Source organism: Lingula anatina, chromosome 9 (genome assembly GCF_051362555.1).
Source record: "Lingula anatina isolate TDL-2025a chromosome 9, LinAna3.0, whole genome shotgun sequence".
In the NCBI taxonomy this organism is placed as follows: Eukaryota; Metazoa; Brachiopoda; class Lingulata; order Lingulida; family Lingulidae; genus Lingula; species Lingula anatina.
The window spans coordinates 13,931,286-13,937,295 of NC_141775.1; the positions used below are offsets into that span (position 1 = coordinate 13,931,286).

Here is a 6,010-nt window from a genome sequence, read left to right on the forward strand (position 1 = left end):
TGTGCTTACTCTTTGTATACAGTAATTTGAACAACGACTAGAATAAACCAGTTAGCATAAAATTACAAAACGCTAAATATACATGTACAAACCTTTTGGCACCACAAATATCTAGTAAAAGATTTACATTTCTTGAGCAATATGCAGCAGCACGTTTTAACTGCGTTGTGCTGATTATGACTATTCATCTATTCATTTCGGATTAAGATCTCACATAGGAATCCATAGGCACGTAGAGATGGTTTGTATATATACATTACCTTGACGGAAAAAAGTTTGGGGAAAATTCGCACCATGTCTAACACAATACTGCTCCTTTGATTTTTTTGGAGTTCATTAATTCTACCAGTGAAATGTGAAAGCTGACACTAGGTACTTGATATTATACATGATGGCTGAGAGAGGTGATTTTTTTTTTTTTTTTTTTTTTTTTTTGCCGTTTTAGCAAACCCGAATTACCTTCCCGGGGTTGGAATCGATAAAGGTGCCCTAACACATGACGAAGACCAATGCCTAAATCGAGGCCTCTGTACGGAGGGTGGTCAACTATACATTATTACGTAAACCAGGCGAGCACTTTGCTGAGAGGTATTCGGATAGGACCAAGGTCAGTTGGAAAAGAAGGAAGCCTAGAATTTCCACATGTAGGCCGAAATTCTGGCACTGAAACTGCAGCAATCTGTTGTGAGTACCGCAGAGATCATATAATATAACACTGCCCATTATGTGTAAACAATATTTTCCTAAAACAGCACATATTTCAAAGAAGCTGTATTGACCACGAGGTTATGTAACTGACGTGAACATCGCTTTCTCTAAGATGTCCAAAATGAGCTTGAAGTAAAATATCTTATTTTCTGTTATTTTTCCAGAGGAAACGCTTTTGCTAATAAAAAAGAAATAGCATTCCAGCTGTCTGCAGTCTGATTGCGTTATTCCGTCCCAAACAAAGCAAGACAACTGGGCAGGTAACTACATTCAATAATCATTATGGGTGTCCTTTTATTCCTAACGAAAGCGGTTTGTTTTTCAAAATATCAGAGTATCCCCTGCTTATTAGTAAACTGACAACAAGCAAATATTTTATAGAAAATTAGCCGCTACCAGGAAAGCAAACGGATATTTGCTAGGCTACATTCCGACCTTGATATTTCAATCTAGATTAAAAACTGACAAAACGAGTTGAAACCAAACAATTTCCCCTTCCAGGTGCTCTAGAAACGGCTACATTGTCCTCGACAAGTGTTTTATATCATCCTTCAGAACCGAAACAATGTTTATATTTATATAACCCCGGCCCAGCATTTCACAAAAAACCAAAATGATTATTTCATCAAATCTATAGATCCTCTGACAATTGTTTGCATATATCAATTTAATTCCGCAAATTATATTAGAATTCATGCCCTGGTTATTATTATTATTATTATTATTATTATTATTATTATTATTATGTATAACATCAGTTCTTATGTGTACAGAACAGTATGATAGTTAGGCCTGTTTACTGTTTGATGGTAAAATGGTTTTTCATTTACTTTCAGTGCCTCTTAACTACCGTTTATGAGGAGATTGGACGCACTCCCAGCAAAGACATCAGATTCGTGTTCGCCAGCGCCCGCACCCATGTCAACGTTGTCATGCGTGCCGAAGTTTGTCGTATAGTCAACTTGCAGGGTTGACATTTGATTAGGCTTAAATGTATAGTTTGCTTTGGGTTGTTATATTCTGTATCAAAACGTGTATCGAATAAAGTACAGCGTGTAACGAGCGTTTTATCCATGAAACTTCTGATAAAAATGGACTAAATCCAAGCGTCAACCCTGCACGTCACTGGTTTAACACTTAAGATATGTTACTAGGTAGTAGTACAACGATATTTTTGTTACTTGTCCATGTTTCATTGTTTATACCCGCCAGTTGTCGAACATAAATAGCCAATTCTATTTAAAAGGAAATAATGTTGTTAAAAAGTGCCTTAAGTGATGTATGAAAACAAAAATGATAAAGTTGTAAAATTATTACCAAGCGGTGTCTAGGTAGAGCACTGTGCAATGCAAGCAGAACCGGTGCCTGCTTGGTTGTCAAATGATGCGTGTGGGCAAATTACACTTCGCTGTGCACTTGAACAAATTTTTTAAATTTATTTTAGATTAAATTCAAATTATTATTTTAATGAAGTTAACTTTTGAAAAGAAAAACGTTTGTCGCATCTCCATTACTTAAAATGAGAATAGAAAAAATTCGAGATATAGAAATGGTGGTCATTTGAAGAAAACGAGATGTAAATCTTAATTAAATTGTTAACGCTGCAATCCATTTATTATAAATCTTCAGAAGTAAAAGCATTGGTGACCTGCAAATTTGCTCGTGTTATTGCAGAAGTGCCCACACGTATCACATCAATCTTTCTGTTTGTAACTGTGACGCATTCTAAGAGTAAACTTTCTTTGGTTCCCGGTGTTTGGATCTATGTGTCTGACAGTGACAGATATATTCAGTGCTGGGAGGGGATCAAACTATTTATTTTACGAAAATCAAACCAGTGGGTAGGGGAAGATTTTTTAAAATAGATATTTGTTATTACAGTAAGAAAATACATTGTCAACGTGATAAGTAGCCTAAAGGTTCCTATTTGGACTGCCAAAATTTCCTAGCATTGAGTCTATTTGTGCCTTGCCCATATCACAGAGCAGGAATGTTTCATCTTCACTAAGGAAAAACAGTGGGTCATAGAAAGCGACAGTGTTTTAATTCGAACTCTTTTGTCCATTAAAAAGTATACGTGGGACTGGCTTTTTATCATCCATCACCTTTTACATTCTAAAATTTCGAAAAGTTACCTATGAAATTCATATTGTCAATATTATTGATTACATTAGCTACAGCAATGCTCTTTTGGGGGCGTAATAGGTATTTCACATTGACCAAATGAGGTTTTGTAGACGTCAACTTTTGTCAATGCTCTCCGCATAAAATAAGAAACAATTCAACAGAATTTTTAAAGTTTGTTACTTAAACTTATCAGTGTTTTAGTTTGATTGAGGTTGAACCTGGTGCTTTTTAAAAACTTTATTATGGAGGGCACCGAGTGGCGGTGGAGATCACACGTTCTGATCAGATGCCAGTCCTGCAGCACGTGCTAGTGGGTTATTTTTGCTATGTTCTTCTTGATCACTAAACATCGGAGACCAGATTGGAGTTTATAGGCATTTGCTTAATGTTCTAAATTGTTAGAATTAAAATGATTTTGGTGTTACCTTTTGAAATTTGTTTGCATATTATTCTTAGAAATGACTGTGACTGGGATAAGGTTGTAAACTGACCATGTCTTTATGTTGTTCTTGATTCGCACGACGCGCAAAACTATTCACTCAAAATTGTGTTATCAAGTACCTGTTTTAAGATTTAATGTGAAGAAAACAAATTGACGCAAGACATGAGCTACATTTATCCATGAGTAACTTGGCCAGTCGCACAAAATGAATAAATTTGGGAAACCTTTGTGTTTTTTTTGTGCGATCATCAGCATTGAGACATGTCACAAGGTATCAAGTAAGCGCATGCTTATTATATCTGGGGTGGCAATTACATCAGAAAGGATGCATTTTGATTTTTTAATATCGTTAATACCACCGAATTTAGAGAATATGTCCCTGGGTAAAATTTACGATAGTTTCTAAGACGTAAAACTTAGGTCAACTTAGAACAAATATGTAAAATAGAATGCTTTTAACATTCCGATTTGTAAATTGGTTCTGTGCAAAATCATACAAACTTTATGTATAGTGTAGCATTCCTAAGCCTCTTTTTTTTCTATTAAAACTGTTAATTTTTTGAGCTGCTTTTTTTCAATCAAAACTGTTATATTTTTGAGCTGCTATATTCATAATGCTTAGACTTTTCGAAATGTCTTACATGGGTATAGTGGAACTTTTTTGTGTTTCAGCTCGCTTTAAATTTTGGCGATTTTTTGTGAAAGAAAAAATTCTTTTTATTAAGAGAAAATGTAATCGCGATTTTCTAACATCTTTTTCTTATGAAATTGCTTTATTTCATTTCAATTGTAAAATAAACATGAATGTTATACCTTATCTCAAGATATGTAAGCTGTCTACACCTGAACTGTCTAGCATCGTGTTCTGCAGTTTCCCTCGAACCCTTGTTCTCCCGCTTTTTGCTGTTCTAGTCAGCCGTCCTACCTGCTGAGCTATTGACTCAACTTGTCTCTAGTCACTCTTATCATCTTCTTGTAGTAATTCAAATTGCTTATTTGGAATTTTTTGGCAAAAGGTAATTTGCTGGGACCTAGAAACGCCAGGAATCGAACTCGGGACCTTCTGTGTCTGAGCCAAGCGCGCTACCTACTCCTCTAAGTGTTCCCACCCACCCTCCCCGGGTAGACTTTCCTCTTATAGTAACCAACAGTAAATTATAAAAGTCCCTCTAGTTAATTTTCTAGTACAGAAGCCAAGAATCGAACCCCAACCCCGGGTCACCACTGAGTCCTACAACATTAAATAAAAATACTAAGACAGTTTGCATATTTGAGAAGTTTTTATTTAGTGCAAAACAAATATCCATTACAAGTTTGTATTCGTTCGTTTTTTAAGAACATCTGCCTGTAAAACTACATTTTATTAAATCTTTTCATCACTACAAGTTTAAAGGTTCGGGTATGTAAAACAAATTTGTGATATCTTTATTGGCACTCACTTAAAGTTGCAAAAACAAAGTTTTATCTATTGGGTTTGACAAATAAACTATCAACTAAACAACTCGTCTTATGTCAGATATTATTGATCATGATGATACAAAGCAAAATGTTTCAAGAGTTTCATTTTAAAAACAGTGGTGGATCCAGTGTTCCTTCCCCGGAAGGAGGAATCACCCATTGTGGATTTACATAACCAAGCCCGAAATGACTCCAAATTTCCCAAATGTCAACATCTGACTCCATAAATTAAATGTCCTTGATCCACCAGTGTTTTTGTCTCTCAGTAATTGTTAAGAATCATGGGAATTAATTCAGTAAATTAAATTTTCAAATTAACGCGATGTTATATTGGGGAATGCATAGTAGTGAGAAATCGTTTGTAAAAATAACTAGCTATTAACGAACGTTATTCTAGAATGGTAAATACACTTTTTCAAAAATTCTCTTACAAAATAAATAATCATTAAAAAACCTAAACAAAGTAAAATTGTCAGCCCTGGGAAAAATCCGAGGGAAAGATCATGATATTTCTTACATGCCCAACATCCATTTTCTGTAAAGAAAATATTGCACATATGTAATAACTTCTTTGCAATTTTCCTAACATACATTGGTGTCAGATACGAGAAAATACACATTTGGCAGATACCTATACAGCAAAAGCTGCAGATTGTCAAAGAACAGCCTAATAGGGGGAAATATAACAAATTCCAGTCACATGGACGTCCTCTTTACCTATACACAGAACCTACATGTACATTTTTTTAACAAATTAATTAAACAAACACCGGTTATATTCTAAGTTCAACGTTCTACGAACTAAATTCTACTTCAGAAAATTATTCATATTATTCTTACATATCAAATATCAATATCAGAAAACATTACTGAGAAACTCGATAATGTGAGTACTTCACTAATACGCTACACTTATACAACTAAATAGCAGAAAGCGGTTCGTAAAATGACATTCATTTCTCAACAAGACAGCAAATATACGAATTTGAGGAAGAGATTTAGTGCTCTACGCGACAGTAAGTATTCAAATGATTGAAAATACGTTAAAGGTGAATGAACAGTATTGGACCTTTATATAGCAAACATTTCCCTAGTAACCTCGACACGTGTCCCGTTATCAACACGGTATACTGCAGGTAAAACAATTCACAGTATCACGATCTTTGTAGTTTGGGATTCAAGTTTCTAGTCTGCGGTCATTTTCTTCATAAAAATTGAATGAATTTTACACTTGCCAGAAATTAAGAATTCGCAACCGGACGAACAGACCGTAGC

General features: G+C 34.9%; 1 long non-coding RNA gene across 1 annotated transcript; it reads left to right on the forward strand.

Moving 5' to 3' along the window:
• The first annotated feature begins 522 nt into the window (after positions 1-522).
• On the forward strand, positions 523-4,094 carry LOC106153546 (uncharacterized). The gene is made up of 3 exons (XR_001237424.2): positions 523-684; positions 873-968; positions 1,545-4,094. It is a non-coding gene; the product is annotated as an uncharacterized LOC106153546 (long non-coding RNA).
• The last annotated feature ends 1,916 nt before the right edge of the window (positions 4,095-6,010 follow it).